This window comes from Narcine bancroftii, chromosome 2 (genome assembly GCF_036971445.1).
Source record: "Narcine bancroftii isolate sNarBan1 chromosome 2, sNarBan1.hap1, whole genome shotgun sequence".
In the NCBI taxonomy this organism is placed as follows: domain Eukaryota; kingdom Metazoa; phylum Chordata; class Chondrichthyes; order Torpediniformes; family Narcinidae; genus Narcine; species Narcine bancroftii.
In genome coordinates this window covers 162,401,546-162,422,924 of record NC_091470.1, presented here as the reverse complement: position 1 = coordinate 162,422,924, position 21,379 = coordinate 162,401,546, and the positions used below count along the sequence as shown (strand labels likewise).

General features: G+C 45.4%; 1 protein-coding gene and 1 long non-coding RNA gene across 5 annotated transcripts in view; one reads left to right on the top strand and one right to left on the bottom strand.

Annotated features, from left to right (window-relative positions):
• Positions 1-21,379, top strand: part of LOC138754564 (alpha-1,3-galactosyltransferase 2-like) — an 80,230-nt gene that overhangs the window by 47,773 nt on the left and 11,078 nt on the right. Inside the window, exon 1 of one of the 4 annotated variants that reach the window (XM_069919003.1) lies at positions 8,108-8,221. The exons of the other annotated variants lie outside the window; for them this stretch is intronic. The gene's annotated coding sequence lies outside the window, so the exon portion shown is untranslated. Of the gene's footprint in view, positions 1-8,107; positions 8,222-21,379 lie in introns of those variants that run through there. 4 annotated transcript variants of the gene reach the window in all.
• Positions 93-21,186, bottom strand: LOC138754567 (uncharacterized). The gene is made up of 2 exons (XR_011351826.1): positions 20,578-21,186; positions 93-391 (listed from the first exon to the last, which is right to left on the bottom strand). It is a non-coding gene; the product is annotated as an uncharacterized lncRNA (long non-coding RNA).

The following is a 21,379-nucleotide window of genomic DNA, read 5'->3' as shown; positions in this document are numbered from 1 at the left end:
TTTTTTTTGTACGAGACTGGTGGCAAAACTGTGTGATGGAAAGATTAAGTAGAACTCAAGTACAACTGAACTTGAAATTGACAGACAAATGATTAAAACAATGAACTTTAACTAGTTTGTCCTTTCCACCTATTAGTTCAACAGTATAATGACGAACGACAGGGTCCGCACAGTTGGCGAGGCGGTTAGCGCGAAACTGTTACACCACAAGCAATCGGGACGGGTCAAATCCCGTGCTGTCTGTAAGGAGTTTGTACATTCTCCACGCGTCTGCATGGGTTTCCTCCGGGTGCTCTCGTTTCCTTCCACTGTTCAAAACATGCCGGTGGTTGCAGGTTAATTGGGCGGCACAGGCTCATGGGCTGAAAGGACCCGTCACTGTGTGGTAGGTCTAAATTAAAAAAAAATTAAAGTGAAATAATGTGTAACTTTAAAGAACTTGGTTGTACCATAAAGTTTGTCTTTTCATTCATTGTGAATTTTATTTATTTTCACTTTATGACAAAATTCACATTCTAATTTCCCTAAATTGCAACGGTGATTATTTCAGTTTTTTTTATTTTGTTTTGCGGAATTTAAGGTCAAATGCTCATTTTATCTTGCCCAAATCTCTTGATATTCTCCTAAAAACTGGCATTCATGCTTTCTCTTTCCATCCCTGAGTTTTAAGAATGGGCTTCCAACATGTTATTCAATACACAAAAATGCAGGTCACGCAAATGTTTTTTATGTAACCAATGTTTTGCGCCTGAACCCTTCATTAAGGGTCCAGGCTCAGTTGGAACACATCTTCCAGAGATGCTGGACCCATTTCAATCTGCCTATAGAAGAAATAGTTTTACAGATTATGCTACAGCCTTGTCCCTTCACTCCGTCATGGGGAACGATGCCTCATTCACCAGGCTGCTGTTCATTGACTTCAGCTCAGTGTTTAATACAATCATTCCCCAGAGGCTGGTGGAGAAGCTGTCCCTGCTGGGACTTCCCTCTCTGTGACTGGATTCTGGACTTCCCAATGGAAAGACCACAGTCGGTAGCAGAGCATCACGCTGAGGACTGGCGCACCTCAGGGGTGGTCTGCGCGCTCAGCCCACTCCACGACTGTATTGCCAGATCCAGCTCCAACAGAGTTGTCAAGTTTGCAGGTGACTCAACGGTCGTCGGCCCCATCAGCAACAACGATGAATCGCACGACATAGAAGAGGTGGGACATCTCATGAAGTAGCGCAAGAGTAACAGCCTAAGTCTTAATTTATATAAGAGTAAGGAGATGATCGTGGACTTCGGGAGGAATAGGAATGACCACCCTCTACTACACATCAACAACTCAGTAGTAGAGTGTGTGGAGAGCACCAAATTTCTTGCAATTCACTTAACTGGTGACCTGTCATGGATACTCAACATCTCCTCAGGAAGGTGCAACAAAATCTACACTTACTGAGAAGGCTGAAGCGGGCAAGGTTAACAGCCACCATTATGTTAACCTTCACTCGAAGGTCTATCAAGAGTGCCCTGGCCGGCTGCATCATAGTGCGGTGTAGATGCTGCAGAGCAATGGATTGGAGGTCGATTCACAGGACCATACGAGTGGCAGAGAGGATCACTGGAGTCTCCCTCCTCCCCATCGCCACGATCTATCAGGATCGTTGTCTGAAGAGCGGGCGCAAAATCATTGAGGACCCATTCCATTCTGCACTCAGCATCTTTCAGTTGCTCCCGTCGGGAAAGAGATACCGGAGTATCTCAGAAAGCACCACCAGACTGAGAAACAGCTTCTTGGGGACAGTATGAATCCTGAACATCCAAAGGAACTGCTCAGACAAAACATCTGAGACTCTCATATTCATGAAACAATATTTATTTTTTTATAGATTAAATATTTAACCTATATGTGCATTGTTTGTCTGCATGTGTGTTTTGTCTGGTTGAATACTAGAGCGCATCGGATGCCCCCCAAAGTTCCTCAACATGATTATCCAACTGCACGAAAACCAACAAGGTCAGGTCAGATACAGCAATGAGCTCTCTGAACCCTTCTCCATTAACAATGGCGTGAAACAAGGCTGTGTTCTCGCACCAATCCTCTTTTCAATCTTCTTCAGCATGATGCTGAACCAAGACATGAAAGACCTCAACAATGAAGACGCTGTTTACATCCGGTACCGCACGGATGGCAGTCTCTTCAATCTGAGGCGCCTGCAAGCTCACACCAAGACACAAGAGAAACTTGTCCGTGAACTACTGTTTGCAGACGATGCCGCTTTAGTTGCCCATTCAGAGCCAGCTCTTCAGCGCTTGACGTCCTGTTTTGCGGAAACTGCCAAAATGTTTGGCCTGGAAGTCAGCCTGAAGAAAACGGAGGTCCTCCATCAGCCAGCTCCCCACCATGACTACCAGCCCCCCCACATTTCCATCGGGCACACAAAACTCAAAACAGTCAACCAGTTTACCTATCTCGGCTGCACCATTTCATCAGATGCAAGGATCGACAACGAGATAGACAACAGACTCGCCAAGGCAAATAGCGCCTTTGGAAGACTACACAAAAGAGTCTGGAAAAACAACCAACTGAAAAACCTCACAAAGATAAGCGTATACAGAGCCGTTGTCATACCCACACTCCTGTTCGGCTCCGAATCATGGGTCCTCTACCGGCATCACCTACGGCACCTAGAACGCTTCCACCAGCGTTGTCTCCGCTCCATCCTCAACATCCATTGGAGCACTTTCATCCCTAACGTCGAAGTACTCGAGATGGCAGAGGTCGACAGCATCGAGTCCACGCTGCTGAAGATCCAGCTGCGCTGGGTGGGTCACGTCTCCAGAATGGAGGACCATCACCTTCCCAAGATCGTGTTATATGGCGAGCTCTCCACTGGCCACCGTGACAGAGGTGCACCAAAGAAAAGGTACAAGGACTGCCTAAAGAAATCTCTTGGTGCCTGCCACATTGACCACCGCCAGTGGGCTGATATCGCCTTAAACCGTGCATCTTGGCACCTCACAGTTTGGCGGGCAGCAACCTCCTTTGAAGAAGAGCGCAGAGCCCACCTCACTGACAAAAGACAAAGGAGGAAAAACCCAACACCCAACCCCAACCAACCAATTTTCCCCTGCAACCGCTGCAACCGTGTCTGCCTGTCCCGCATCGGACTTGTCAGCCACAAACAAGCCTGCAGCTGACGTGGACATTTACCCCCTCCATAAATCTTTGTCCGCGAAGCCAAGCCAAAGAAAAGAGATGTCTGTGTGTTTTGCACCAAGGACCGAAGAACGTTGTTTCGTCAGGTTGTACTTGATTAGACATGAATGCTTCATGACCTGCTGAGTTTCTTTTGTGTATTTCAGCGTCTCCGTTTAACTCCCAACATGTTTTTTGCTGTTTTAATGTGTAAATGTAAATCAACCGCTTGAACATCACATTCCTTCAGTTCAGTCTGATTGACCAATATTCCTGTGCTTTTGTCAAATACATGCAGCTAAATTAAAAAAAAACTGTTAGCATCATTTCAAGATCAGTGGATCATTTTCTCTGGAGCAAATGGTTACTGGTGTAATCCTGTAAAATTGTATGATTATCGTAACGTTGGAAATATAGTACGGAGATTGGGAACACATAGTACAAAATAGAGGCGGTTAATGGCTTGGTTACCACAGATGTGGAATTTTTTTGGCACTTGATGCTGCTGAACTCTTTCTGGGTCTTGGCTGAATCTTGGGCAGAGCCCTTGTTTGAACTTGAACTTATTCCTCCGTTACCAAGTTGAACAAGTTTTTTCCAATCTCATTTGTCTTGCATATAAAATTCCCATTTTCCTTCAACCATTCAAAATGGTTGGCTGAGAATCCAACCATGGTGCTCTGTGATTAGTAAAGGATTGCTTAAGGTGGTGTGTGAGTGGGAAGGGAAGGTTGAGAGTCACTGCTCTAGATAGACCCAATTGTTACTGAAATATTTTACTTGAGAAAAATTGTCATTGGCCCATTTCTTTTAGAGTTCTGAAACCATGCACATAACAGGTCAATGAGGTACGATTAAAACAGTGGTTTTCAAACATTTTCTTTCCACCCACACACCAGCTTAAGAAATCCCTTACTAATCACAGAACACCTATGGTATAGAAAATGCTGAAAGTGGTATGTGAGTGGAAAGAAAAAGGTTGAGAACCACTCCTCCTGTAGCCTTGGCCCTGACCAACTTCATTTCCACTTGATTTCTTCCTTCTCAACTCCAAGAGTTCAATGTTATCCTTGCGTTCTTAAATCTCAGCGTCCATATAAACTCCCCAGCCAACATCCACAGCAATCCCTATGACCTTAACACCTCAGATCCTGTCAATATAGATCTAAGATGTTGATATATCTGACCATTCATTGTCCTATCTACACTGATATTGGCAGTTCCTTCCCCTGAACCATATGTAAGACTTTGTGACTTTCAGTGATCTGGAAGTCCAGCAAGTTACCGTAACATTTCAATAGTTGATCGACCTGCCTCCAGTTGCCCCAGCGTGGGGTAGGATGGTTAGTGTTGCATTTAGCACCACCAACCTGGGTTTGAATCTGCCACTGTGGGGAGTTTGCATGTTCTCCCCATATCTGAGTGGGTTTCCTCCCATGTTCCAAGGACGTATGGGGTTATTAGGTCAATTGGTCACGTAGAAGTAATTGGGTGGTGTGGGCTCGTAGACTGGGAGGGTCTGTTGCCCTGTGGATTAAAAAAAATTTGCTGCTCCAGTCCCATTGAAAACTAATTTTTCCTGGAACATTCATGTCATTTAAATCCAATAAGAGCTGGATCTGACTGGAAAAGTGGATTAAGCTCAACACACAGTGTTCTCCTTCACCTTTCCCTGTATTCTCCACTCTGATCCTTCACTGTGAGGATCTCTGTGATCGCTTGGTCATTTTTGAGTTCAGCCATTCAGATCAGTTTCTCTGCCATTTTCTGTCCTGGGCCCTAGTCCACTGGGAAAGGTTTCTTCTCAGGTTCTCCCCCTATTCAAACTCTTTGCCCTCCATCGAGATCTCCAACAACCGTGCTATCGCCTGAATTTCTCTCCAAACCCCCCTTGTACTGGTTTCCTGCTCCTTGACCTCGTAGACTGGGTGGGGAAGAAAGCATTTGGCACTCTTGCCTTGGCATTGAGTTGTGATCTTGACACAGTTATACAAGGTGTAGGCGAGATTATTCTCTGGTCGCCATCCATAGGAAGGATGCCATCAAACTAGAAAGGGTGCAGAAAAGATTAAAGACGATTTAACTGGGACTGGATGGCTTGAGTTATAAAGAAAGACTGGATAGGTTGTAGTTTTTTAAAAAAAAAAGACGCTTGACCATCGAAGGCCTTAAATTTAAATTTATAAATTTAGACATACACCACGGTAACAGGCCATTTCGGCTCACAAGTCTGTGCTGCCCAATTTACACCCAATTAAGTTTCAAACAGTAGGAGGAAGCTGGAGCCCCCGAAGAAAACCCATGCAGACATGGGAAAAATGTACAAACTCCTTACAGACAGCGTGGGATTTGAACCCTGGCACCATAAAGCTAACTGCTACACCAATCGTGCTGCCTTATAGAATCATGGTTGGCACAGATAAATGTGAATGGGGACTCTTCTTCCTCAGGACAGTAGAATCTTAAACTAGAGGGTGTAGCCTTAAAAAGTGTAAAAGGGACCTAAGGAGCAGCTCTGTCACATGGCAGATCGCCGTATATGGAATGAAATGCAAGGGGAACAATTTATAGCCATTTAGGCAGATATGTGGATAGGAAAGCAAATGGGATCACCTAAGGCAAGCAACTTGGTAGGAATGGACAAGTTGGCTCAAAGGGCTGTATAACTGCATGATGAACACCACACAAAGCATGAAAATCTGCAGACACTGTGGTTGAAGTAAAAAAAGGGTTTAAGTGCTTGACCTGCTGAGTTTCTCCAGCTTTGTGTTTTTACCCATAACTCTTGAGACTGTTAAATTCCCTCTCTTCTCCGAATTCTAACCTTAAAATCAGCTATAGTCATCATTCTTTCCTCCAAAGATTATCCTTCAGTTTTTTTGTAACAGTAAAAATGACTAGTGAGGGCAAAGGTGGTCAACTGGCCCTCCTCTCATCTATTGCCTTTGACACCAATAACTAATAATTCTTCTGGCTGAGACCAGACTCACTTGGGTTCATTTTCATCACAGTGTATTCATTTAGTGATGAACTAAACTGCCTTACTCAACACTGATGAGTGCTTTTAAAGCACCCTCGCTCCCGACGGTCTTAACAATGCTCAGCCCGGAAATGATGTCATCCCTGACGACTGGCAGCAAGCCTGGTACTTCAGGGCTTCCTGTCCTTGATGACTCATACTTCTGTGATATGTGTTCTGAGTAAACCATAGTGGGGGTGGGGTGCAGTCTTGAACGCACCAGGGCCATTGGTGTACACCCACTCCAGGGTGTTCTCTCCTCTGGTGGCGAAGTTCACATGCTGTTGAAGCTGTGGTAAGACCGTTTTCAGGTTGGTGTGATTGAAGTCGCCAGCAACAATCATGGCACCATCAGGGTAGGGAGTCTGGGCCTTGCAGGTGGCCCATAAAGCTCCTTCTTGGCTTCAACCACATTTGCTGAAGGCGGAATGTAGACCGCAGCAATCAGCGTGGTCTGAGATCAATGGAGTCAACTACATAGAAATGAGCTCCTTAGCCCAATGCTATACAGACGTTTCACCCTCCCCCAGGCGATGATCCCATTGTATATACCCTGTCCGCCTGCTTAGTGGGCACATAGTGGGCACACAAACGTCACTTGTTGCTGCAAGTCCACGTGTGCTGGCTTGAGGCATTCAATTGTGATTGTCTCTTGCCTGCCTCCCATGTCTACTACACATGTTACGTCATAGTGTCGAATCACTTTGATCAGAGCCTTGTATGGATGATGAAGAGGGTGCGATACACCCCCTGTTGATTGAATACATATTCACAGTCCTTGAGGTCCTTTGGGATATATTGAAGTGGTTGAACCATGCCTTGAGGTGGGAACAGGTGCCAGCGGGCCAACTTTCCCATGCAGCCATGTTAGAAGTGCCGTGGGTGAGTCCGTCTATCCTCTTGTGGCTGGTACAAACTCCCCTTTCGTGATTCGTAGCTTGTCCGGAGGTAGTCTGAGCGCCATGGCGTGAGGGATATGATGAGGATATGAAGCTGGACCCCGTGCTTGGGCATAACAGCTGAGAACTGTGGGGTGACTATAGCTGGAAATTCTGCCAAAGTTTTGGCATACTTGTTCGAGGAGAACATAACTGAGTCCAAATGGAGTGCCGTCAGAGTGACCTGATGTAAGGCGAGTGACTCCAATGTTTTGGAGATAACCAACCGCTTTCCTTTTAGGTCCACTAATGGTTAGCTTGTAGGAAATCTGCGCCTAGCAAGAGGTTGTGATGATCAGCCAACATGAATGTCCATACAAATTGGCGAGGGCTGAATTTATAAATGTAATAGTTTTCACCCAATATGTTCTAATATTTCTTTTGTTAACAGCTGTAAGGGATGGTCCAGACTATCCACTACAGTGTCCCGGGCCATAGGAGGCAAAACACTGACCTCCACTCCTGTGTCTAGCAGGAAACGCTGACCCAAATGCTGGTCCCAAAAGTAGAGGAGATTGTCTCAATGGTTGGCGATGACCAGCCCGGGCGTTTCCCTGGTATGAGCAAGGCGGGCAGCAAAACCTCATGTCTGATTATAGTAACACCAGTGGTCCTTAATTGGACTGTCGTCCACAGTTGTTATCACTACCCTATGTCCTGGGGCACTGACCCACCGAGTGCTCTGGCGTGATGTAGCAGCTAAATCCACGGTGGCTCCGCCATGTTGTTTTGCATGCCAGAGGATATCAGCACTGGCTGCCAGTTCACGGGGGTCGTCATTTGCCAGGAGCAGGTGAATGTCCTCCAGCATCTGCTCAAAATGCATAAGGGCAGTCAGTGTTCAGTTGCCCGGGCCACCCATCCGTAGCAGCCTTGCTGTTCGTTTGCGGCGGGACAGCCCAAATGTGCAAATCAGTAGCGCCTTAATGGCATTTTCTGACTCAGGAAATCAACCATCCTTCCTGCTATGTCCTGGTCCAGTGAACTGACCACTGGTACTTGGTGGTGTCCGTTGTGATCTTACGAACGTGGAACTGGGCTTCTGCCTGCTGAAACCATACCACAGGCTGGGAGGTCCAAAAGGTAAGCAGTTTAAACACTACCACCTTCTGAACGTTTTCTTCAGTCCAAATCGCCAATTGGGCCAGTCAGGATCACCACTGTAGTTGTTTAGTGATGAACTAAACTGATCAGTCATTGGAGTTAAGACCAACTGCCTTACTCAACACTGATGTGCGTTTTTAAAGCACCCTCACTCCCGATGGCATTCGTGACGCTTGGCCCAGAAATGACATCATCCCTGATGATTGGCAGCAAGCCCGGTACTTCAGGGCTTCCTGTTCTTCCCAACTCGAGCCTCAATAAGCTGGTTCATTACATAGCGTTGCTTAGCTCGTTACAACCGATTCTTTGAGGAAGCGGAGATGAAGGTGGTGTGGGGAAATGCTCAGGGCAAGAATGGGGTGAACTGGGATCAGTTTGTTAGTTGCGTTCATGTTACGTTAAATGCTACATTGAATAGCAGATCAGAATTTGAACATGAGCGACTTTTGCAAATGCAGTTGTAAGTGAATAAGAATAACTTTTTATTTTCTCCAAGGAGATGTCAACAAAGCAGGTTTTAGGGGTGCAAAAGACTTAAGAATAAAAGCAATACATGACGAACGTAGAGGTAGCCTTGTTGTTGCAGGGTAGAAGTAACAAAGCCAGATGAGATTATAAAGACAAAGGGGTAGTCATGCATTTGGATGGAGAATCATGAGGGAAAAATTAGAATGATAGAAGGTAAGTAAACTCGTGGAGAGAGACCATGATAAACTGAGATGGATTAAATTCTGATGGTGCATTAACAGAAGAAGAGCGTTGGAAGTTCCATGTCATGTGGATTGGTAGGAGGGAGAGATGATTTTAGATGGGAAATTAGACGAGTGCCAGAGGCGAGATGTTCAAAGGAGAAGAATGCATGCATGAAGCCAAAGAGGTACACAAGTTGGCGCCCAAGGAGGAGCAGCTGGTAGAGAGGCAGAAAGGGCAAAGTTGCAGCCTGTGGGATTAATTGAAATGCAACAGGGACACAGAGTCAGAAGTAAAAGAAAAATAACGGGCTAAAGGCTTTGTATTTAAATTCACACAGCAAAAGAAATAAAGTGGATGTCCTTGTAGAGCAGCTGCAGATTGGCAAGTATGATGTTGTGACCATCACAGAGTCGTAGCTAAAGGATGGATGTCATTGGATATCACGAGGACAGACAGATAAGCATAGGAGGTGGTGTAGCTCTGTTGGTAAGAAATAACATCAAATCATTAGAAAGATCAGAAGGTATAGAATCACCGTGGGTTGAGTTAAGAAATGGCAAGGGAAAAAATACACGTTTGGCAGTTATATATATAGACCTGAGTTTTGCCACCAGCCTTCCAGACTTCTGGGGGGATTTCATCCATACCTGCTGCTTTGCCACTTTTCAGTTGTTCGATTGCCTTATATGTCTCATCCAGGGTGGGAACCTCATCCAGCTCTAGCCTTAGGGGCTGTTGAGGGAGCTGGAGCAGGGCGGAATCTTGGACTGAGCGGTTGGCACTGAAAAGAGATTGGAAGTGTTCTGACCATCGGTTGAGGATGGAGATCTTGTCGCTGAGGAGGACTTTGCCGTCTGAGCTGCGCAGCGGGCTTTGGACTTGGGGTACACAGCCTTTAGAGCCTCGTAGAAACCCCTGAAGTCGCCAATGTCCGCGCTGAGCTGTGTTCGTTTGGCGAGGCTAGTCCACCACTCATTTTGGATCTCCCGGAGTTTGCGCTGAAGATGGCTGCATGCGCGACGGAAGGCTTGTTTCTTCTCTGGACAGGACGGCTTTGTAAGGTGAGCCTGGTGGGCAGCTCGCTTCTTTGCCAGCAGCTCCTGGATTTCCTGGCTGTTTTCGTCAAACCAGTCCTTGTTTTTCCTGGAGGAGAAGCCCAGTACCTCTTCAGTGGATTGCAGTATGGTAGTCTTCAACTGATCCCAGGCTGGTGGCAAAACTCTGCATGCCAAACTGCATGAGTTTTTCAAGCTTTGTTGGGACCAAGGTAAACTGCCTCAGGATCTTCGTGATGCCACCATCATCACCCTGTACAAAAACAAAGGCGAGAAATCAGACTGCTCAAACTACAGGGGAATCACGTTGCTCTCCATTGCAGGCAAAATCTTCGCTAGGATTCTACTAAATAGAATAATACCTAGTGTCGCCGAGAATATTCTCCCAGAATCACAGTGCGGCTTTCGCGCAAACAGAGGAACCACTGACATGGTCTTTGCCCTCAGACAGCTCCAAGAAAAGTGCAGAGAACAAAACAAAGGACTCTACATCACCTTTGTTGACCTCACCAAAGCCTTCGACACTGTGAGCAGGAAAGGGCTTTGGCAAATACTAGAGCGCATTGGATGTCCCCCAAAGTTCCTCAACATGATTATCCAACTGCACGAAAACCAACAAGGTCGGGTCAGATACAGCAATGAGCTCTCTGAACCCTTCTCCATTAACAATGGCGTGAAGCAAGGCTGTGTTCTCGCACCAACCCTCTTTTCAATCTTCTTCAGCATGATGCTGAACCAAGCCATGAAAGACCCTAACAATGAAGACGCTGTTTACATCCGGTACCGCACGGATGGCAGTCTCTTCAATCTGAGGCGCCTGCAAGCTCACACCAAGACACAAGAGAAACTTGTCCGTGAACTACTCTTTGCAGATGATGCCGCTTTAGTTGCCCATTCAGAGCCAGCTCTTCAGCGCTTGACGTCCTGCTTTGCGGAAACTGCCAAAATGTTTGGCCTGGAAGTCAGCCTGAAGAAAACTGAGGTCCTCCATCAGCCAGCTCCCCACCATGACTACCAGCCCCCCCACATCTCCATCGGGCACACAAAACTCAAAACGGTCAACCAGTTTACCTATCTCGGCTGCACCATTTCATCAGATGCAAGGATCGACAATGAGATAGACAACAGACTCGCCAAGGCAAATAGTGCCTTTGGAAGACTACACAAAAGAGTCTGGAAAAACAACCAACTGAAAAACCTCACAAAGATAAGCGTATACAGAGCTGTTGTCATACCCACACTCCTGTTCGGCTCCGAATCATGGGTCCTCTACCGGCATCACCTACGGCTCCTAGAACGCTTCCACCAGCGTTGTCTCCGCTCCATCCTCAACATCCATTGGAGCGCTTACACCCCTAACGTCGAAGTACTCGAGATGGCAGAGGTCGACAACATCGAGTCCACGCTGCTGAAGATCCAGCTGCGCTGGATGGGTCACGTCTCCAGAATGGAGGACCATCGCCTTCCCAAGATCGTGTTATATGGCGAGCTCTCCACTGGCCACCGTGACAGAGGTGCACCAAAGAAAAGGTACAAGGACTGCCTAAAGAAATCTCTTGGTGCCTGCCACATTGACCACCGCCAGTGGGCTGATAACGCCTCAAACCGTGCATCTTGGCGCCTCACAGTTTGGCGGGCAGCAACCTCCTTTGAAGAAGACCGCAGAGCCCACCTCACTGACAAAAGGCAAAGGAGGAAAAACCCAACACCCAACCCCAACCAACCAATTTTCCCTTGCAACCGCTGCAATCGTGTCTGCCTGTCCCGCATCGGACTTGTCAGCCACAAACGAGCCTGCAGCTGACGTGGACTTTTTACCCCCTCCATAAATCTTCGTCCGCGAAGCCAAGCCAAAGATATAGACCTCCAAACAGTAGCCGGGATGTGGGCAACAAATTCCAACAGCAATGTTATGGTAGTCATGGGTGATTTTAACATGCAAGTAGACTGAGAAAACCAGGTTGGAACTGGATCTCAAGAGAGTTAATTATAAAAAGCCTACGAGATGGCAGCTTGTTGATGAGCCTGTGAAGGGATCGGCTGTACTGTAATGGATGTTTAATGCACCAACAGTGGTTAAAGAGCTGGGGGTAAAGAAAACATTTGAGGGTAGCGAACTCAATCTGACTGAGTTCAATTTGAGATTTAACAAGGAGAAACTAGTCGGACGTGTCGGTACCTCAGTGGAGTAAAGGGAATTACAGAGGAACTGGCTAAATGTGGAACGTTGGGAAGAGAGCAGAGCAGCAATGGATGGAGTTTCTGAAAGAAATGGGGAAGGTGCAAGATAAATATAGACCAAAAAAAGTGGAAATATTGTAATGGCAAAATGTCACAACTATGGCTGACAGAAGTCCAAGTCAACGTGAAAGCAAAATAAGGTGTACAAGGAAGCACAAATTAGAGGGAAAATATTGGGAAGTTTTAAAAAAGTTGCAGAAGGTAACTAAAAAAAATTCATAAGGAGAGAAAAGATGAAGTTTTAAAGTTGGCTAGTAAAGGGGATACCAAAACATCTTTAATTATATAAAGAGTAAAAGAAAGGTGAGAATAGATATAGGACCACAAGAAGATGCTGGAGAAATAATAACGGGAGACAAGGAGAAGGCAGATGAACTAAATAAGTATTTTGCATCAGTCTTCACTGTGGAAGACATTAGCGCTGTGCTCGATGTCAAAGGGTATGAGGAAAGGGAAGTGAGGGCAGTTACTATTTCAAGGGAGAAAGCTGAATGGCCTGAGGGTGGATGTCTCCCGGACCAGATGGATTGCAGTCTCGGGTTCTGAAAGAAGTGGTGGTAGAGATTGTGGAGGCGTTGGTAATGATCTTGCAGGAATCAGTACAGTCTTGGAATCCATGGTTCAAAAAGGGAGGGAGGTAGCAAAAAGGAAATAATAGGCCAGTTAGCTTGACGTCAGTAGTGGGGAAAATGTTGGAGTTGATCTCAAGGATGAGATTATGGAGTACTTGGAGGCACGTGACAAGATAGGCCAAAGCCAGTATGGTTTCCTTAAAGAAAACCCTTCCTTGACAAAGCTATTGAAATTCTTTGAAGAAGTAACAAGCAGGCTGGATAAAGGGGATGTAGTGGATGTTGTGATTTTGGATTTTAAGAAGCCCTTTGACAAGGTGCTGCACAAGAGGCTGCATAAGAAGATAAGAGCTCAGGGTATAATGGGAAACATATTAGCGTGGCTGATTGGCAGGAAGTAGAGAGGCAGAATACAGGGATCATATTCTGGTCGGCTGCCAGGTGCTAGTGGTGTTCTACAGAGGTCTTCTTTTTATGTTGCCTATTAATGATTTGGATTATGGAATGAATGACTTTGTGGCCAAGTTTGCAGATGATATAAAGCAGGTAGGGTTGAGGAAGCAGGAAGGCTGTAGATGGACTTGGGCGGATTGGGGAATGGGCAGCGAAGTGGCAAATTAAATTCAAATGCTGGAAAAAGTACGGTCATGCAATTTAGTAGAAAAAAATAAACCGGCAGACTATTTATTAAATAGGAAGAAAATTGAATTACCCAGATGTAAAGAGACCTGGGAGTCCTCGGGCAGGAGAGCCTGAAGATAAACCTGCATTTTGAGTCAGTGGTGAAGAAGGCAAATGCAATGCTGGCATTCACTTCAGGAGGAATAGAATACAAAAGAAGGGATGTGATGTTGAGGCACAGGTGAGACCTCACTCGGAGTATTGGTGAGCCGTTTTGAACTCCTCATTTAAGAAAGGATGGGCTGACTTTGGAGAGGGTTAAGAGGAGGTTCACGTGGATGATTCTGGGAAGGAAAGATTTTATGATATGAGAAGCGTTTGACACCATTGGCCTGCATTCACTGGAATATAGGAGAATGAGGGGCGATCTCGTTGAAACATTTTGAATGTTGAATCGCATGGACAGAGTAGACGTAGAAAGGTTCTTTCGGATGATGGGAGAGTCCAGGACAGGAGGGCACAACTTCAGGATTGAAGGGTGTCGAGATGTGTAGGAATTTCTTCAGACAGATTACGATAAATTTGTAGTCAATTGAGGCAGAGATTGATAGGATCTTGATTAGCCAGGGAATGAAAGGCTATGGAGAGAAGACCAGGCAATGGTGCTGAGTGAGGAAATGGATCACCTCATGATGATTAAATGGCTGGCAGACTCGATGGGTTGAACAGCCTATTTCCGTCCCTCTTTTTTTTCTATGGACGTGTTAAAGCCAGACCTGGAGGACTTAACTGGTAAAGGGTTATCATTCCTTTGTCAGGCTACTGATTTTGAAACATACAGAGCTGGATCGAAACTGACCAGACTTGTTGGAGTTACTTTGCATACCTGTGATTGATGAGAGACAAGCTGATTCCGTGGCATCAAAGGACCTGGCTGGGAATGGGTTCTCATTACAAACTGTTCATTGGATCTTCTGGAGCAAACTGAGATAATGCCCGAAACCGTCAGCAGGTCAGACCGCATATGTGGGAAGGAAAGCATAGTTGATGCTTTGGGTCCAAAGTTGCTCTTCAGAACAAGATTGTGGCTGACCTTATTATGAATTCAACACTGAATCCCACCTACCTTTTAATCAACTTGCTTACCAAGAATCTGCCTTGAATTCTGCTTTCAAATAATTGGTTCCAAAAGACCCCTGGCCCTCGAAGAGAAATACATTTTGCTCCACTCTATCTTCATTAAATGAGTCTTTGTTGGAAACAATATCCCCTCTTGTACAAGAAGATTTATGCACCCTGTAGAGGTCTCTCAGGATCTGAAGTATTTAACCTTAGGGTAACAATATTAAAAATATTATTTTTTAAATTTTAATTTAAGTTGTTCTCATTAACAAAATGTTATTGCACTGTTACAAGATCAAACTAGCAACCACTAAGAAGGCATATCACACAGGGGTAAAGATGAACAATTACTTTATTAACAAAAATTCACCAAACTTTAATTCAAAATTCCTCCTTTTATAACAATGCCCACTGGTTACTATTTCCAAAAAAATGTCTGGAAAAACAACCAACTGAAAAACCTCACAAAGATTAGCGTGTACAGAGCCGTTGTCATACCCACACTCCTGTTCGGCTCCGAATCATGGGTCCTCTACAGGCATCACCTACGGCTCCTAGAACGCTTCCACCAGCATTGTCTCCACTCCATCCTCAAAATTCATTGGAGCGACTTCATCCCTAACATCGAAGTACTCGAGATGGCAGAGGCCGACAGCATCGAGTCCACGCTGCTGAAGATCCAGCTGCGCTGGGTGGGTCACGTCTCCAGAATGGAGGACCATCGCCTTCCCAAGATCGTGTTATATGGCGAGCTCTCCATTGGCCACCGTGACAGAGGTGCACCAAAGAAGAGGTACAAGGACTGCCTAAAGAAATCTCTTGGTGCCTGCCACATTGACCACCGCCAGTGGGCTGCTATCGCCTCAAACCGTGCATCTTGGCGCCTCACAGTTCGGCGGGCAGCAACCTCCTTTGAAGACCGCAGAGCCCACCTCACTGACAAAAGACAAAGGAGGAAAAAGCCAACACCCAACCCCAACCAACCAATTTTCCCTTGCAACCGCTGCAATCGTGTCTGCCTGTCCCGCATCGGACTTGTCAGCCACAAACGAGCCTGCAGCTGACGTGGACATTTACCCCCTCCATAAATCTTCGTCCGCGAAGCCAAGCCAAAGAAGTAAAAATAATAAATTCCCCAGCCTAAATATAACATATGTGGTTGCTGAAAGGTCAGATGGGGTCGGAGGAGGCAGTGAGTCAGTGCCTGGTGTTGGGTGAGAGGAGCAGGAGCCAAGAGACAACATCAGAGAGGTGAGTAGAATAAGTAATTGGACTTACTAATTTGGCTAGTCCAATCTATATGTAAATTCGAGCTGGAAGTCGAAGGAGGAGAAGCTCGGAGAGAGTGACGTGGAGGTAAGCAGTTAAGTACAAGGGCTTACTGGGGCTTGGGCCTACTCAAATCAGGCTGGGAGTCTGAGGAGGCAGCAGCTGGAGTTTGAGCTGTGAGTCAGACGAGTAGGAGCTTGGAGAGAGTGACTGGGTTAATTGGTCAAAGGTTAATTGGTCAAGGGGCCAGTAAAAGGAGTAAAAGGGGAGGGAGCGGCCAGCGAGGAGCGGCGCCCTGAGTGAGTGGGGACTTCCAGCCTTTGGCTCAACAGGCTTAGGCAAAAGCAGGCGAGGAGAAAGGTAAGTAGCATTATTTTAGCTCAGTCATGCCTATGGGGTTAGTGCTTTGTACTGGATGTCAGATGTGGGAACCATGGGTGAATCCCACCCTCCTAAATAGCCACATCTGCATCAGGTGCACCGAGATGCAGTTCCTTAAGGACCGAGTTGGGGAACTGGAGCTGCAACTTGAGGACCTACGGCTGGTGAGGGAGAGTGAGGAGTTGATAGATTCAACTTTCAGGGACATAGTTACCCCAAGACCAGATGTGTCATGTGACAGTGGGTAACTGTCAGGGGTGGGAAGAAAAATACCAGGAAAATGGAAAGCACACCTGTGAATACCCCTCTCAGTAACAGGTATATTTTGTTGGGTACTGTTGAGGGAGATGACCTGACAGAAGCTGGCAGCAGTGACCAGGTCGCTGGCAGCAGTGATCAGGTCGCTGGCACTGAGCCTGGCATGGTGGACCAAAAGGTAAAGAGGAATGCAATGGTCATTGGGGACTCCATTGTCAGAAATACAGACAGGAGATTCTGTGAGCCAGATAGGTATGCCCGCATGGTGTGCTGCCTCCCTGATGCAAGGGTGCGGGATATCTCAAATCGGGTGCAGGGTATTCTAAAAGGGGAAGGCGAACAGCCTGATGTCTTGGTACATGTGGGTACCAATGACATAGATAAAAAGAAGGAGGAAGTACTGAAAAAGGATTACAGAGAGCTAGGACAGAAACTAAGAAATAGGACAGCCAGGGTGGTGATCTCTGGTTTGCTACCTGTGCCAAGTGCAACTGAGGACAAAAATGGAAGGTTAAGAAAAATGAATGTGAGGCTGAGGGGCTGGTGTAAAGGACAGGGTTTTGGCTTCTTGGATCATTGGGATCTCTTTTGGGGAAGGCATGACCTCTACAAGAAGGATGGGTTACACCTAAACCCAAAAGGGGTCAATATATTGGCAGCTAGGTTTGGTACAGCTGTCGGGTGCTGTTTAAACTAATTTGGCAGGGGGGTGGGAACCTGTATGATAGGGCAAAGGACAGAAAAGAAAAAAACAGGAAAAGTTAGGTTAGGCAGCGAAAGTAAAAAATCAGAAAGAGCAAGGAGGGTGAAAAAAGCAAATCTGAAGGCTTTATAACTTAATGCAAGAATCATTCGGAACAAGGTAGATGAATTAGTTGTGGAAATTGAGATAAACAAATATGATTTGATTGGGATTACAGAAACATGGCTGCAGGGTGGGAAAGCCTGGGAACTTAACATCCCGGGGTATACGATATTTAGGAGGGATCGGCAAGAAAGAAAAGGGGGTGGGGTAGTATTGATGGTGAGAGAAGGGACCGACACGATTGACAGAAAGGATATCAACTCGGAAGATGCGGAATCTATATGGGTAGAACTGAGGAATAGCAAGGGGCGGAAAATGTTAGTGGGGGTGGTATATAGGCCTCCAAATAGTAGCGTAGAGGTGAGGGAAGGCATTAAAAGAGAAATTAGAAAAGCGTGTAATAAGGGAACAGCTGTCATCATGGGAGACTTTAATTTGCATATAGATTGGACTAGTCAAATTGGTAAAAATACTGAGGAGGAGGAATTCCTTGAATATTTACGGGACGGTTATCTAGACCAATATGTCGAGGAACCAACTCGGGAGCAGGCCATTTTAGATTAGGTATTATGCATTGATAAGGGGCTAATCAACAATCTTGTTGTACGAGGCCCTTTGGGTAGGAGCGATCACAATATGATCGAATTCTCATTCGACATGGAGAGTGATGAAATTAAAACCGAGACTAAGGTCCTGAATTTAAATAAAGGAAATTATGATGGTATGAGACGGGAGTTGAGTAAGATTGATTGGGTGGCGTTTATGGGGGAGTTGACTGTGGATAGACAATGGAAAGCATTCACAGATCTAATGGAGAAATGGCATAAAAATAAACCAAAAAAGGTGACTCAACCGTGGATAACAAGGGAAATTAGAGACAGCATTAGGTCCAAAGAGAGAGCATATCAATTGGCTAAAAAAAGTACCACAACCGAAGACTGGGAGCAGTTCAAGATGCACCAAAGGAGGACAAAGGGATTAATCAAGAGAGCAAAAATAAGTTACGAAAGTAAGCTTGCGGCAAATATAAAATCCGACTGCAAAAGCTTTTATAAATATGTCAAGAGGAAAAGATTGGTGAAATCCAGAGTAGGTCCCTTGCAGTCAGAATCAGGGGAATATATAATGGGGAATAAGGAAATGGCAGACCAATTAAATTCTTACTTTAGTTCTGTTTTTACAAGAGAGGATACAAATAACCTCCCAAGGATGTTGAGAAACATAGAGACTAATGCAAGAGAGGAACTGAAAGAAATCAGTATCTCTAAGGACATGGTCTTGGGGAAATTGATGGGATTGAAGGCAGATAAATCCCATGGGCCTGATCATCTACATCCTAGGGTACTTAAGGAAGTGGCCATTCAGATAGCAGATGCTTTAAGAATTATTTTCCAGAACTTGATAGACTCAGGATCAGTACCCATAGATTGGAGGGTAGCTAATGTTACCCCACTATTTAAAAAGGGGGGTAGAGAAAAAGCGGGGAATTATAGGCCGGTGAGCCTTACATCAGTAGTGGGCAAAATGATGGAATCCATTATTAAGGATGTAATAGCGGAGCATATGACTAGCAGAGAAGGGATCGGACGGAGTCAACATGGATTTACAAAAGGTAAATCGTGCTTGACAAATCTATTGGAATTCTTTGAGATGGTGACAGGTAAAATAGATGGGGGAGAGCCAGTGGATGTGGTGTACCTGGACTTCCAAAAGGCCTTTGATAAGGTCCCGCATAAATGACTGGCTTCCAAAATCAAGGCTCATGGGATTGGGGGAAAAGTATTGATGTGGATTGAGAACTGGCTGGCAGGTAGAAGACAGAGAGTTGGGATAAATGGCTCGTTTTCTGAGTGGCAGATGGTGACCAGTGGGGTGCCACAGGGATCTGTACTGGGACCCCAGCTGTTCACAATTTACATTAATGATCTGGATAAGGGGATTGGATGTAATATCTCCAAATTTGCAGATGACACTAAGCTAGGAGGGGTTGTGTGCACGGAAGAGGGGGTCAGGTAGCTCCAGTGTGATTTGGATAAATTGAGTGTCTGGGCAGATACATGGCAAATGCACTACAATGTGGATAAATGTGAGGTTATCCACTTTGGTAATACAAACCGGAGGGCAGATTACTATTTGAATGGCAATAGATTAAGAGATGGGGAAGTGCAGAGAGACCTAGGGGTACTTGTACATCAGTCTCTGAAGGCTTGCATGCAGGTACAGCAGGCAGTTAAAAAGGCAAATGGTATGTTGCCTTCATATCAAGAGGGTTTGAGTATAGGAACAAGGATACCTTACTGCAGCTGTACAGGGCCTTGGTGAGACCACACCTGGAGTATTGTGTGCAGTTTTGGTCACCTTATCTAAGGAAGGATGTTCTTGCAATGGAGGGAGTGCAGAGGCGATTCACCAGGCTGATACCTGGAATGGCAGGAATGACTTATGAGGAACTCTGTAACAATATGTTTGTGATGAAGTATTTTTAAATATTTATGTTCCTCTTCAATTTCAATTCTTGAGCTTTGGAACGCAACAAATATTTGTTTTTCATTAATGCCAACAGGAAATGCCTTTTCATTTTAGAAATACAGTATTCACCTAAAATGCAAATCTTTTTAATGGAAGAATATCTTCAGTTTGACACCTGTTTCTTCTGGGAAATGCTATTGAGCTCATGTGAAAAAACTGCAAATTAATCCCAGCTGGGATTACCAGAATTTAAAATATTAATTAAATTCGATGAACATATTGTTTAGGAAATAGTGGCCCCTGAAACTCCCAGAGTGTTGCAATGCTATTTCAGAAAGAAGTCTTGATTTTTATATTTTTAGGGTTTTTTTTATGGTCTAGGTGTGGACTAATTGCTGCCTGTCCTAGATATGCCAGTCCATTGAAAGTATTACAATCCTTGTGCTTCCAGGACTCTGTGACAGAATGAAAAGGAGTGTGCTTTTCTCTGAAGCAGAAACACAGAACCTGCTGGTGTTTTATTTCAGTAACAATTTCTGAAGACCTCCTTGGGAATTTTATCAAACAAAACTTAGCAGCAGGTCATGTAGACGATATCAAAGGAGAGTATTTGGCAATTATCCCAGGAGAATATTTCAGAGAGCATTTCAAAGTAAAATAGAAATGTTTAAGAATGGGACAACCAGAGCTTGCAGACTACAGAACAGTGAACACTGGTTGAGCAGGTCATTTCAGGGACACACAGCTTCAAAGGAGTACTGTTACGAAGGGAGAGAGAGAATTCTATAGCCAGATACAGGGGATTTGAAAGCAGGGATCATTTTTTTTAATTGACTTGAAGACTCCTACCTTCCCAATTGATTTTGAATGTTGGCAGCTGCCAATCAAGGATCTTTCAAAGGCTTATCATCAGTGGTAGTGCAAAGCTCCGTGGTCGTCCCTCCTTGTAGCCCTCGTCCTTGACAGCTGGTGCTGTAAACCTGTCAGCTCATTTCAATTTTGAGGCCGTGCACTCTGAGCCCTTGGTTGCAAAAGCTAACAGTGTCACGGAAGAGAGAGAGAGAGAGAGAGAGGCAGAGTGGAGAGAGGGGGCAGAGAGAGAGAGGGGGGCAGTGGGGAGAGAGGGGGGCAGTGGGGAGAGAGAGGGACAGAAAGAGAGAAAGGTCGAGAGGGAGAAGCAGAAAGAGAGGGAGAGGGGGAAGGAGAATGAACAAAATTAGGGCGGGAAAACAAAACAAAACGAGCAAAGGTTAGACCAACAAGTCAGAGAGTGAGCGTGGGAGAGGATTGAAATGGGAAGCAAATTAAAATGCATTGGTTTTACTGCTTTGACAGTGTTGGCTATGCTCTGCTGCTACTAAAATTGTGCAGTCAGTGGCATCCTAAATATCTAATTGTCCCACCAGGCTGCCCATCTTTTTAAAGCACTTTGATCAGCTGCCCCTGGATAGTTTGGTGCACTGATGACTTGGTCTTTTGGAAGTGTTCAGCTGCTTTTAATAATTTCCACAGAATTTTTTAACGAACAGTTTGTTGACAGGAAGGGGAATGCACGTGGTCAGAGTCTGGGTGTTGATTGGGCTCTTAACTATATTACAGGTCCATTTGTTTCTTTCCGACCAAGGTTGCTTTAAATATTTCTGTTTAATTT